Genomic DNA, 14,543 nt, shown 5'->3' with positions numbered 1-14,543 from the left:
AGCTGCGATTTGTGTGTGCTGCACTGCAAAATGCAACACTGGCTCCTCTCTGATGCTGCCACAACCCTCAAGGGGTGTTCATACAGAGCTGCTTCCCTTCTCCATCAGCACAGGGGAGAGGATGGAGTCACTTACCTGCTCAGGTTGGGAAGGAAAGCGACTTCACCAGTGCAGTCTCCATGTGGGAGGGGCAGGGATGCACCCCCTGCACATCACTGGGGCATCAGGGCAGGCTTTTGGGAACAGGGGTTGAAGACTCAGCATCTTCCTCCTCCTCCTCTGCATCTTTGTGTCACTCCAGGACTGGTGCCTGGCTGCTGAACCTTTCAAAATCTCTAGCAATCTTATAGATAATAAATAAGCTCAAGCATTTTACAGCAGTACATTATAAACTGTGAGGAGTGGGAAGGTAACTGTGTGTGCCCTGGCTGTCATTGCTTGGCTGTAATTCTACCTAGGGGTGCAAATGACCCCCAAAATACTCAAATTCAGCTTTTATAGAGTCAGGTGTCTGCATCATCCACGTTAAAAGGCACCACTGCCTAAAGTGTTACCTTAAATTTAATACCCATGTACATTTAAAGGTAGTTCCATCCCATTTTAAAGAAGCTCTGGTTTTCACAAGGTTTATGGTATTAAAAAAAAAAAAGCCTCTATTGTGTTTTCTCTAATGTGTTTCCTCGTGTTTAAAAAAATGTAAAAAAAGGAAAACAGAATGGGAATAGCCACTCAGGAATACTTCAAGCCCTGCAAATGACACAGGAATGGAGCCCCTGAGACCTGTAGAAAGTGTGGGACATCATCCCCATCAGCCAGAAACACTGTAGTTTCTCTTTTAAAATTTGTGCTTAATTTAAAAAACAAACCAACTTTCTGTATAAGAATGTATTTTTTTCCCAATAAAGTTCCCAAATCTGAAATTTCAAGTAATTTTTCCTTTTTATAAAATATATTATGTCTTTCTCAAAGAGCAGATGAAAACATTAGGCAAGGTGGAAAAAAAATAATTCAAATCAAAAATTTTTCTAGAAAATGTGTGAACAAAAATCTGCAAGTAAGGAGAAAGCACAAACAGGAAGTCACTTCAGCTATCAATGTTTTTCAGGATTTATTTGCAGAAATTAATCTTTGCAGACTGCTGCCTTGCCTGCTCCTTTTGCCTCCTCCAGGAGCTTCCCACACCTGCACAGGTTTAATAGATGCAAACTGAAGCAAGAAGTTTCTTGGTGGTTTAAAATAAGGCAAGGCCGGTGCTGTGCAGAGGCTGGAGAAGGTGGGAGCCCGTGTTGAACTGTAGGGGGTAATGTTGCCACACACACTCTGCCTGCCGGCTGCACAAGGCAGATAAAGCCAGCCATCCCCTGCTTGGGTTGTAATGCGACACTCCGGATCTGCTGGGAGAGAATGAAAACTTGGGATTGTTCACAGAGAGCTCCCCCCCTGCCCTCTGCAGGGGCACCTCAGTCTCCAGTTCTTGTCGGGACCCAGGACACTCCTCTGGCTGCCCTGGAGGACTCCAGACCCTGGCAGGGGGTCAGAGACCCTGGCACAGAGTCACAAACACCTGTGCCTTTGATTGTAGCCCTTGGAAACAATTACCAACTTTGTGTGAAGAGTTACAAGCCACAAGGGTTTGAGTAGAATGATAGTGAATTTATCACAGAGGGAAAAAGTAGAATTTTGGGGATTTAGAATGGGGGTTCAAGAGGCAAGATGGAGGGATCTGGGCATGTCCTATCCTTCTTCTCCTACTTCCTGTCCTCCATCTTCTGCTGTGATGGTGGCACTTCTGAATTGGTTTAGGGTAGAGACAGACTGTCTAACATAGGTGATGGGTATTGGAAAATTATTGTAAATAAAGTACATGTAGTTCTTAGTATAAAAATCTAACACCACCCCAAGGGTGGGCAGTGTGCCTCAACTCAACCTGCTGGACAGTCCTCAGCAGGTCAGAGAAAGAATGGAACAGATAAGAGAAAATAAACAACCTTGAAAAGCAGAACTGAGGAATCTCGACTTCTTCTCTGGTGGTAGGGCTGGGAAAAAAGAGACTTTTAATAGCTTGGGAGCCTTTTCAGCAACACAAAACCTGAGAAGTTCTGCCATCTCCATGTCATGCTCTGCTCAGTGGTCTTTGCCTGGGATTGGATGTGCCTTTACAGCCTGGGGTCATGCTTTGTGTTTAGTGTCCTTTTGGTCCCTGTGGCCGGCCCTGCCTGGTGCCAAAACACCGACTGATGCAGCATTGGCACCATCTGGGGAGAGCTGGGCAAGCAGGGAAGGCAATCTGTGGGTTGGGTGGAATAATGGGATGGCAATACAGTCCTGCTGCAGGGACTGGTTGTGTTTTCATCCTGGAAGGGGGTGTAACATGGTTAAGAAAAAGGGACAGGGTTGAGTGGAGATGTTAGCCAAGAAGTGGTGGGGAAGTGACAGCCCTGTCCACCTGTGGGCAGGTGGGTGAAGCCTTTCCTCAATGCTCAGCTCCCATAGAAGCACTGGAAGGGGCTCCCTGCCTCTGCTGCTCATCACTCAGTCCCTTTCACAAAACCATACCACAAAACTGAATTTTGCTTCTGCACAGGTAAAAATGTTAGTTTGAGGTGATGGTGGCAACATTCACATCTGGATTTTGTGCTCAGCTACTTGGAGCCAAGAGAAATTAATTCAGTGGAAGCCAAATTGAGTGGCTTGGCATTTGCCCCTGTCTTTGGCTTAGTTTTGTGTCCTGAAAATAAAAAGGTGAGCTGGGTCATCATTCTGCCTTTTGATGCACCAGGCTTTGATGAAGCCATTTTTATCAGCCAATGTGGATATTTTTTATCAGCCAGTGGATACCAATGAACATCTTCATTGGGATTATTCACAATAAAACAGCTGCTCATGGTGTAGTGTAACATGTGCTCCACATACAAGGACCAAAGATGGTTTTTTTCCATTAAGACATCTGTTGTGATTTAACCCAACTCTGTTTGCTCACATTCTTCCCCTCCTCTTGCACCTTTTTTTGGAAGAAAAACAAAGTAAAAATCTTGGGTTGAGATAAAAACAGGTTAATAATTGAACCCAAATAAATTACTATATTATAATAATAACAACAATAATAATAGTAATTGTAATGGAAAGGTGAAAGAGAGAGAGGAGTAAGCCCTAAGACAAACAAGAGATGCACAGCACAGTTCCTCACCTGCTGACTGATGTCCACCTGCCCCTGAGCAGCAATTGGTGGCTCCCAGCCAACACTCCCAGCTTATATAACTGGGCATGAGGATGTGTGGTATGGAACATCCCCCTGAGCAGTTGGGGTCAGCTGTCCTGGCTTTGTTCCTTCCCAGCTCCTGTCAGACTATGGGAAACTGAAAGTTCCCTGACTTGGGGTAAGCACTACTTAGCATCAGCTAAAACATCAGTGTGTTACCAACCTTATTTCCACATTACATTCAAAACATAAATTTGTATGAGGTAGTAGGAAGAAAATTAACTCATCCCAGCCAAAAGACCAGGACAACATCTGAGCTGAGCTTGGAGGTGCAGTGTTTGTTACTCTGCATTCCTGAGAGCTCTCTGGCACAGCTGCTGGGTGTGGTGAGCCCATGTCTCTGTGGGAGAGTTTAATGATAAAAAGTGGTTTGCTGTAGGGGCAACCCAGCTCCTCTGTGCCTCCTGGCAGGCAGAGGGAGGTGTCTGACACACCTGACAGCCTCCATCACGACTGAGGTGATTGCCAAGCACAGTGAGCTGTCCACATCACCAGGTCCCTGTGTACACTGGATCAGAGTTATGGTTTGCTCTCCTGAGAACGACAAGGGTTACTGCAGCCCCTAATTGAGTTCTGCTTTGCCCTAACCCTGTGCTGTCAGAGCTGTGGGATCAGCCACGGGCAGTGTCCTTCCCCATTCAGCCAGAGCTGAGCACTCTCAGCATCCCCAGTCCCACGTGCAGACTGGACAGTGTGAGTGGAGCTTTTCCTCCTGTCAGCAGGAATGTGTTTGTGTTAGTGTGGGAATCCATAAAATCAGAGGGCTTTGGGAAAGCTGCAAAAGGCAGGCCTCAGAGACAGCAGAACTGTGATTGGAGCTAAGCAGCAGCCATGAGATTGGTCAGCAGAAAAATTATGTAAAATGTAGAAAAGTAAGGACAAATAGAACAATGGTCTGTGTATTAATGCTTGTCTAGTGTCGCAGACATCTTTTTGTGAAAATCTTTTCTTAGGATTTTCTCTCTTCTAAGAAGCTGATGCCTCAGAAACAAAATGTAAACAATGGTTATCTGCTGCTGGGGAATGCATCAGGTGTGTCTGTGATTGGGCCATTTTGAATGTTTACAATTAATGGCCAACCACAGACCAGATAGCTTGGACTCTCTGTCCGAGCCAGCTGCCTTTGTTATCGTTCTTTTCTTTGCTATTCTTAGCCAGCCTTCTGAGAGACAAAACCTTTCTTTCTATTTCTTTTTAGCATAGTAATAATGCAATATATATATATCATAAAATAATAAATCAAGCCTTCTGAACATGGAGTCAACATTCTCATCCCTTGCCTCATCCAAGAACCCCTGTGAACACTGTCACAGTCTAGAATAACTCCCTAAGCTACAGAAAAGTTTATCTAGCAAGATATTAGGGAGTTCTAAGCTTAATAATGGAGCTCTGTGCATTGTGTTTGAAGGCTTACAAGCAGGTATTGTATTTGAAATAAGCAAGCATTGTTTAACCAAAGGTACATGTGCCTATAGTAGTTGGACAGAACTACTGTCAATGTGCTTTTGCTTTGTGTGATTGGTCAAAAAACTTTTAAAGTAAGCTGTAACATGAAGTTCTTGGTCTGCTGCCTGGGATGTGAGCTGCTGGCATCTTCCCATTGCCATAACCATGTAATGAGGCTGATACTGGAAAATAAAACATCTCAAGGCACGTTCCTCAGCAGTCCTGTCCCATCTGTGATTTGTACACAGCCCCTGGCCGGTGATATTATGAACCAGTGCTGCATCCTTGCCTGGCTGGTTCCATGATGAATGACACTCCTGGGGTTATTCCAAGGTGATACCAGCAGAGAACAGTGTGGAGTGCTGATTTGGGATACAAATGCTGGAGATGAGCAGAATTAATGATTACTGCATCCTTGCACATGTCAGGGGAGAGTGGGAACAACAGCAGGCTTGTTGTGCCTTTCGATCCTGAACAGAGGCTGTATCCATCTCCCCAAAATGGAAACAATTCACAACCTGTTTTTTAGGGGTTTTCAGGAGGGATCTTTCTTTAAAAGTGCCTGCATGGAAAAGGAATCTGTTAATCTCTGCTAGGGTTTCCCTCCTCCTCTGTGATGTGGGGTCCTGACTAATGGGGGGACAGGCTGGAAGGTGGCTGCAGATTTTCTTGCCAGTTTTCCATCAATTTGCAGGCTGGATGTTTCTGCTTGTGGCATTATGGAGGGGAGGAGAGTCGTGGCTGCTGCAGGATCTCAGGTTCCACTCCAATGTGCAACGGGACTTGCTGTCCCCTGTGTCAGGCTTTGAATTGCAAAATGAACAAATGGGTGAAAAATACAAATTCTTTCATTCAGGAGCAGCTTGTGTTTTCTTTGCATGGCCACACAGGACTTCACCAGGGAGGCTGATGTTTTATCCTTACAAGTGTCCTGTCCCTGCATGCACATCCCATCTTATCCATGCAAAAATCCTTTTCTTCCCTTACCTATCCACTGAAAAAGATCTTATGCAGGGCTACTGTGGTAATGAAGCCTCTCTAAACACAAGAACAGATTATTTTTTTGTGAGAGCCCCTCTTCCCAAAGGAGCTGTGATGAATGCAAGGAATCTTGGCAAGAATTGAGTTTTCACTGCTTTTTTTTTTTTTTTTTTTTTTTTCTCAGTGTCTGCCACATTGAGGGTCTCAGGTCTGATTACAGCACAGCTACTGCAGGAAAAATAAAGCTGCTCCCAAGACAGACTGACTGACAGACTTGTCATGATGATAGTACACATATTTGAAATATTATGGCTGCTTTCTTGAAAACCATTGCTTGGGGAAGCTTTTTCCTTGAAAGCATGTGGTTAAAATAACACCTGCTTCTTGGCAGCTGTGAAGATAAAGTGCAGGCATCTCCAAAAGCTCTACACATTTTGCTTTGTACACCAAAAAATAATAGGATTTGTTATGGAAAAAAGGCCGGATGAGATGTGAATTCCTAGGTACCAGGGGAGGAGTGTCCTGGGGGAATCTGTCTCAGTGGAACTAATAAAAAACCACCAGCCATGCCTCTCACATGAAGGTGCATCACTCCTTTCCAACGTGGAGCATGGCTCCAGTAACCCATCCCCTCTGCTGCTCACTAGGGCTGCTTGGCAAAGCCTCCAATAATACTGCAAGCTGCAGCCCTGGTTCTTTGAGCATGAGGAGTTTCATTTTCCTCGGTGGAGATGGTGAATCCCAACACAGGCTGCAGAGTCCTGCCTGGGTTCCTGGTGAGATCTCCCAGAGCCTCTCCTGCTGCTGAGCCCCTTGCTCAGCTCCTGCAGCACCCATTGATGCTGATGTTGCTGATGTTGGTGGCTGCAAACTCCAGCTCCTTTGTGGGAGGCTGCCAGAAGAGGCAGCACTGCTTTAGCAGGGCCAGTGGTGCCTGGGAAGTGGAGATACCATTCTTCCATTGCTCTTAGAGAGGAGGCACAGATGGGCCTTTGATTCAGAATGCTTAAAGGGTAGAAGAAATGAGATTCTGGACTGGAATCCACACAATCATCACACTGTGGGAATGTTCCTCGCTCGGGGTTCACCAGATGTTGAATTTGCAGGCAACCCAGGCATGGGAAGAGACAAGAATCTCACCTCCATGTTTCAGAAGGCTGATGTACTATTTTATGATATATTTTAAAAAAATGATATACTAAAACTATACTAAAAGAATAGAAGAAAGGATTTCATCAGAAGGCAAGGCAAGGCAAGGCAAGGCAAGGCAAGGCAAGGAAAGGAAAGGAAAGGAAAGGAAAGGAAAGGAAAGGAAAGGAAAGGAAAGGAAAGGAAAGGAAAGGAAAGGAATGATAATAAAATCTTGTGACTGCTCACAGCCTCAACACAGGTGGCTGTCATTGGTCATCAAGTAAAAACAATTTCACATGCTGGGTAAACAACTCTCCAAATCACATTCCAAAGCAGCAAAACATGGGGAAGCTGAAGCTTCTCAGCTTCTCAGAAGAACAGATCCTAACGAAAGGATTTTTCATAAAATATGTCTGTGACATCACACTGGCTGCAGGAAGTGGTGGTGATGGTTCTCACTCCTCAGGAAACCACCATGGCATGGTGGTTTCCTTACTTCGTGTGCCTTGGTGACTCATCACCTTTCACATGAAAAAGAAAAAAGTGTTCTATGGTTCATTGTTAATGGTTTGGCTCTACCCTGTCAGCTGCTGGTTCTGGTTTCCTGCCTTCTAAGGAATTCCTTCCTTTAAATGTATTTATGTTCTGTGATCAAACCAGTTTTTAAACTTTTTCATGAAGCAAGCAGATGGAACTTCTCAGTTTTTGTGTTTGTTAGGCACCATTATTACTATTATTACATTATTATCACTAGTCCATCATTAAAAATCTGTTCTAAAATGTTGCCAGTTAGAACTACATTCAGTATTTTAGTATTTCACTATTTTAGTTTCCCTACCTAATCTCACCAGTGGTGTACTCATACAGGTAAGAATTACCTCTCTGGTGTTTTATTACAATGTTTCCCCATCCTTTTGTGAGTATTTTTCCACATTGCTTAAGAAAATGTAATGTTGAGCTATTTATTCCTGGCAAGTTGCAATTTTACAGGATACAATCACCTAGTCTTTAAATTTGCTGATAGCTGCGCTCCAATCTTTATGTACTTATTTTTTATTTTATTTATTTGTATTTCTATAAAGCAGGTGGTTTATTTATAAATAGATACACCTTGCCAATAAATCCTGACACCTCCACATGCTATTGGAATTGCATTCCTGCTATTGCATTCCTCCCTGATTTCCCAGCAGCAGCCACTCTTCATGTCCCTCCTGAATATGAGCTGATCATTTGAATTTAAGAGCTGAAAGATGCTGTCAACAGTCAAGATGCTTACATAGAGAATAGTTCTTTCTTAAATTATTTTGATAGACTTCCTCAGTGAGCTAACAAATTTAGCTGCTACAGGTCAATTGAATGCACTGAAGTTATGCTTTTTGAAGGGTTGACAACCTATGGTGTGATCTAACTTTGTTAAAACTTTGCATAAAAAATGGTACAACACATTAAATGGATTAAAAACTGGCTAATCTCAAAAAGAAGTAAATTAATATTATTAATTTTTTAAATGAACATTTTAAGTTAGGAATTATTAGACAGTTTTTCCTTTCAGGAATTATTTATTTGCCCAAGAGATATCTATGTATTTACTGTAGGATCACAAGTCTGTCATAAATTGAGGGGAAAATATGAGTGAGTGGTGAAAAACATCCAGATGATGCAGTGATTGTTGGCATGAGGATGGAGCAGACATATCATTTACACAGCATGACCTTAATCACTCAATAGCTTGACCATAATTAAGAAGATATTTTAAGGTAATAAAAGTAAGCTCATAAATTTAGGATTGAGGAATGCATATCATGGTATCAAAATGAGGGGCAATCCTGGAGAAGACAGGATCCCATGAACATAAGAGGGCAGGTGAAGTCTCCAGGGAATCAATAGGCAGTGTAAGGTTTGACACAGAAAGAATTTGGGTCTCTGAGTAGGAAACTGCAGCTCTGACTGCCCTCCTCAGCAGGGAGCACACACTTTATCTGAGCAACAGTTCAGGAACTTCTGGAGTTCTCTATTTTCTGTCTTAAAGACAAGAGCTGTTCTAACGTGACAATAGGAGATCAAAAGTGGCAGGCAAAGCATCCCCCAGGCCTGTACCTCATCTCCAGAGGAGACACTTCCAGTGACACTTCCCCAGAGTCCTGTCAGCCTTGCAGTGATCTGTGATTTGGGACCTTCCCAAAGCCAAGAGTGTCCTTGTGTCAAAAAATCTGCACAGGGTTTTCTGCCATGCTTGTGTCTGCTTGCCCTTGGAAACTTCTGGTGACTACCACATCCTGTGGCCATGCACAGCTTCATGATTTCTGCATAAACAACAACCTCCCCACACAACAGCCTGCTGTCTGCTGCTGAGTTCAACCAGTCACAGCTCCCACATGGGAGGAGTTGTCCTGGCTCTGTGTGTGCTCACAGACCTGTCCCTGCTCTCTTGCCCGCTGCCTTCTGCACTCCTGGTGCTGGGATTCATCACTTCATAGCATTGTTTGGGTTAGAAGGAACCTCAGACATGACTTAATGCTCATCCCATGGGCAGGGACACCTTCCATTAGACCAGGCTGCTTAAAGCCCCATCCAACCTTGTGATGGTGCTCACAGGGGTCTGAGGATGAGGGAAGAGATGAGGATCTGACTCCATATTTCAGAAGGATTGATTTATTATTTTATGATATATATTCTATTAAAACTATACTAAAAGAATAGAAGAAAGGATTTCATCAGAAGGCTAGCTAAGAATAGAAAAAGAAAGAATGACAATAAAAGCTTCTGTCTCAGAGAGTTTGAGCCAGCTGACTGTGATTGGCCATTAATTAGAAACAACCACATGAGACCAATCCCAGATGCATCTGGTGCATTCCACAGCAGCAGATAATCATTGTTTACGTTTTGTTCCTGAGGCCTCTCAGCTTCTCAGGAGAAAAAAACCTAAGGAAAGGATTTTTCATAAAATGTGTCTGTGACACAACCTGGCCTTGGACACTTCCAGAGCTGAGGAGAGACAGTGAAGAGTGAAGGAAATTCTGCACATAAACTGCATTTACCATCCTCCCCCCAATGCCCACAGAGAAGTGATTCCTTGAGGGTTTGTTCTTGGCATGCCCTGGGATACCCATCCCTGCTGGGTGATCCTGCTGTGAGCACCAGGCTGTGAGAGAAGGGCAGAGTGGCATCTGTGGTTAACCAGGCCAAAGATGAGCTTTAAATGGACCCTGAGCAGGAGCAAATGTTCCAAAGGAGGCCTTGCAGAATGGCTTTATGGTAACAAGGCTTCATTAAAGGATTTTATTTCTCTGGGAGTTCTTCAGGCACAACTGGCTGATGTCAACAGCTTCTTCTCAAGCATCACAGGGAACAAGCAAACAGCTGATATATTAGTTCTGGCTGCTGTTCTTCATCCTCACCTGCCCACTAGATAAAGCAGCAGTGTCTGTGTAGATTTAAACTGACAGCAAATAGTGCTGCTGGGCTATATTTCTATTGCAAGGCAGGCAGGAAAGTTTATCCTTTTGGTCGCTTCTTTGAGGCAGATCACAGCAGTATTTAGGTAGCTTTGATGTATAAACTTGATTGTTACAAACAGGGCAGCAAGAGGCATGCTCAGAGCTCTTGTTTTGGTTGACAGCAGTACAGCACTGCTCCATCACCAGCTCCTGCAATTTTGCTGCAGCAGCAACATGCAGATAAAATGCAAAGGAACTGAAGCTTGGAGTTGGACTTCCATGGAAATTACTGCTTAGGTAAATCTCTGGACAACCCTCTGCCTCTTATTTATTTTAAGCATCAATAAAACAAACTGTTGTTTATTTTAAGTGATAAATTAATTTTCAAGGGAGTTTGTCCATACATACCAGCTACTTGAACTAGATGGATGTAGCAGGTATCCCTCTGAGAGGAGTGGCATGAACCTCCCTGGGCATCTTTAAACATCCAGAGAAGGCAGATGTGATGTGATGTGATGTGATGTGATGTGATGTGATGTGATGTGGGTTACCTGGCCTGACAGCAGATGTAGACAAGAAACAAACTTTGCATGGTGAGCTATCACACTGTGGGGTGCAGCAGCTGAGCTGGCCCTGGACTGGCTCCTGTCTCTCTGACTGGTTCCTCAACGTGGTTTTTCTTCACTCACATCCTTCATAAGGCTTTCTATTTGTTGACAAATATTTTTCAGATCTGCTTTCCCATACCTCCCTGATTCAATGTACAATGCTTTGGTTTAGGGGGTGTTTGCTTTTCAGAGCAAGGAAATCCCTCCCTGGTTCAGCAGAGGAGTCCCAGGCTGGCTCAAAGGAAGACCCTGGGCTTCATCCAGATCCATAAATGTGGCTCTGGTGTAATTGGCCTGAAGTGAGAGACCTGAGAGGTCCCCACAGCCCTAAAAGCAGCCAGGCTGCTTTTACCATGACAGGGCATCATGGGGGGACCTTGGCTTTCCACATGGCTCGTGAGGAGGACCATGGAGATAAAATCCCTCAGGGACCATCCAAAGAGGCAGCAGCACTGCTGGGACACATGCCTGATGGCAAAGTGATGCCCCAGGAGCTCCTCCAGGTTAAGAAGTCCAGGCCAGCAGTGATGACCAACACATTTGGCAGAACCCAACCATGACCTACTGCAGAAGAGTTTCCTCTGCACACCAAAGAAACAAATGAAATGAGGGAGCTATTTGAAATAAACCTTCCCAGCATTAGCTGCTCTTCTCCAGGGGGCTGTTCAGCCCAGGGCACACAGGTGGGGTGGGTAGATGGCTGCACTGGCTGCTGTCATGTTGAGTCCTTCATGGACAAGCAGGTATTTCCACAACCCCACTGAGGCTGAAAGCAGATGGGTGTTCCCTCTGTGACTCCTTTTGGGGCTCAGGAGCAGGCTGGTGTGCAGTGAGGCTGTGTTTTGATTAATTAATGCTGTGACTAAATGAATCCATCACAAGTTTCCTTGGCTGATGAAGCCACCTTGTGACACAACAAACTGATTAGATTTTGCTGGGAGCCAGACTGTGATTTGTAGGGTGCATTTAAAAACCACTGTGCAAGGAACTATGTGCAGGAATCCTGATACTGTTTTCAACCCTTAATTCTCTACTCTTTCCCTTGAAAACATGTCCTGAGAGCTGCACAGTGGATTGATTAATAGGCCAACACTTCAGCTTTATGTGGTGATGACAAAAAAAGGTGACACAGGGTTGGGTTCCTGTGATGGTGTTCACAGGGGTCTTAGGATGAGGGAAGAGACGAGGATCTGACTCCATGTTTCAGAAGGCTTGATTTATTATTTTATGATATATATTACATTAAAACTATACTAAAAGAATAGAAGAAAGGATTTCATCAGAAGTCTAGCTAAGAATAGAAAAAGAAAGAATGATAACAAAGGCTTGTGGCTCGTTTCTGTCCAAGCCAGCTGGACTGTGATTGGCCATTAATTAGAAGCAACCACATGAGAGCAATCCCAGATGCACCTGGTGCATTCCACAGCAGCAGATAACCATTGGTTACATTTTGTTCCTGAGGCCTCTCAGCTTCTCAGGAGAAAAAAAACTAAGGAAAGGATTTTTCAGAAAAGATGTGTGTGACAGGTTCCCAGTTACTTTATGCAGGAGCAAACAGCATCAGTGTTTGCAGAGGTCTTTGGGCACACCCCACCTGTCAGGCAGAGCTGTGTGCCCCTGAATCCCATCTGACAGGGAACACATTGCATCACCAGGGAAAAAATGACAAAACAGCCAGAGTGTGAAAAAGTGAGGGACACAAACCTTCAGCAGCCCTGAGTGCACGGGAGGACAGACCTCAGGGAGCACAGGAGCAGAGACCAGCTGCAGCGCTGAAACCTGATGCAAAAGCCACTCAGTGGATACCTTTTCTCCCCCAGTGTCTGGCAGAGTGAAGACAGGGCCAAGGCAGAGCTTTCCTGCCCCCAGCCCCACACCATCCTCTGCTGCTCCCCTGCCCACAGCAGAGCAGCAGAGCTGGTTGGCATCCCTCCAGCAGGCCCAGCCTTGGCTGCATCCCAGCAGGACAGACATCCCACCAGCTGCATGAGAATGAGGGCTGGGCTGAGACACGAGCTGTGCCCTTCCCCAGATGATGGATGGGGACTGTCCCTGTCCCCATCAGCAGCAGCCCCCAGTTGCTGTTGGACACGAGCTGTTTTGTAAATCTGATGGTGTTTACACTAAAAGGGTTTGATGAGCCTCATCAGGTTGCAATGCAAATGTTTCTGTATCAGCTGCTCCTAGAAGGAGGAGAGGCCATAAGCACCCAGCTAACACAAGCTGCAAACAAATTTCAGTTCCCCCACGTGCTCCACAAAGGAGCCAGAAAACAGAATTTTGTCAGGAAATAGACGAAGAAGCTTAAAGGCTTTGGCAAGAAACTTCTACAGCCAGAATATCTTGGCAATTAGAATAATATAGGCTTCAAACTAGGCAGTGTTTCTCCTCACTTAGGAAAGTGAAACAACCAGCTGGCATGAGATTCTGTCTGAGGTCCTTCCCCACTGGCTTGTTACTCAGGAAGCAAAGAGCTTGTGTTACCTGCTGCACAGGTTGGTCATCCTGCTCTGGTTGAACTGGGCTGCAGTGGCATGGATGCCTTCTTTGGGTGAGACCTGTGGGTGAGGGCTGAGAGGGGGCACCACCCTGGCACACCTAAACCTAACTCTAACCTTACCCTAACCCTAACCCTAACCTAATCCCAACCCAAACCTTCTCCAGTGTCCCCAGGGCTGGGGGTGCAGAGGGGCAGAGCCCTGGCTGTGCTCCCCACCCTGGCACACACCTCCAGCAAGTTTCAGCAGAGCCTCTTCTCCAGCTCACTGCTGGCACAAAAGCAAAAGATAAACTTCCAAGAGTAAATATCCTCTTGACCACCATGAGAAATTCCAAGCCTATCGTGTAAAATTTTGAATTGTGCTTTGTTTAAAGCTGAGCAACAAAAGAGTTTTCCCAGTGGCAAAGCTCCAGACAGTGTTTGAAGCCTAACTTCATATGTACTTCTGATGTAGATATTTTTTCACCTGACATCAGACCAAATCCTCCTCTCTAAATATAATTAAACCAGGCAAATGGTAATGGGGTAAGCTTGGTAAGCTTGGCAAATGGTAATGCTTGGTAAGCTTGAACCAGGCTCATGGCATTAAAATGGGAGGAAATCCTGAGGATACAATGCACCATCCATGCAGACTGTGCTGTTTGATGGCAACAATCACACCAAACTATTTCCCTGAGCTGGACCCCAGACATTTCTGGGAAAAGAAGAGAATGGAAAGTCAAAGTTTCCTTGCTATATTGCAGTCTGAGGTGAGGTGGAGGCCACCAGCCATAGGGTAGATCTTGGCCTCCCTCTAGTGATGGACCTACCAACAGCAATGGAAAACCAAGCTCCAGCTTCCTCCTGCCATCCTTCACCTCCACCCCTGGCCTCATGCTCAAACCCTTCACCCAGCCAAGGTCTCCTCACAAAAATACTTCCTTACATCTTCCCACTCCTCACTGGTGTGCAGAATTCCCAGTGCCTGGCTCATGGGATAACCTTCACCACTGAACCTCTGAACATGTTCTGCTCAACTGTGGTATTTTCTGGATAGTATATTCCAGAATATAATAATATTCCAACTATTTCCCATAGTTGGAAGGAAATGATGACTCTGGCTCCATATTCTTAGAAGGCTGATTTATTATTTTATGATATTATATTATATTACATTATATTATATTATAGAATGCTATACT

This window comes from Molothrus aeneus, chromosome 1 (genome assembly GCF_037042795.1).
Source record: "Molothrus aeneus isolate 106 chromosome 1, BPBGC_Maene_1.0, whole genome shotgun sequence".
NCBI lineage: Eukaryota > Metazoa > Chordata > Aves > Passeriformes > Icteridae > Molothrus > Molothrus aeneus.
Note: the sequence above shows the minus strand (reverse complement) of the source record.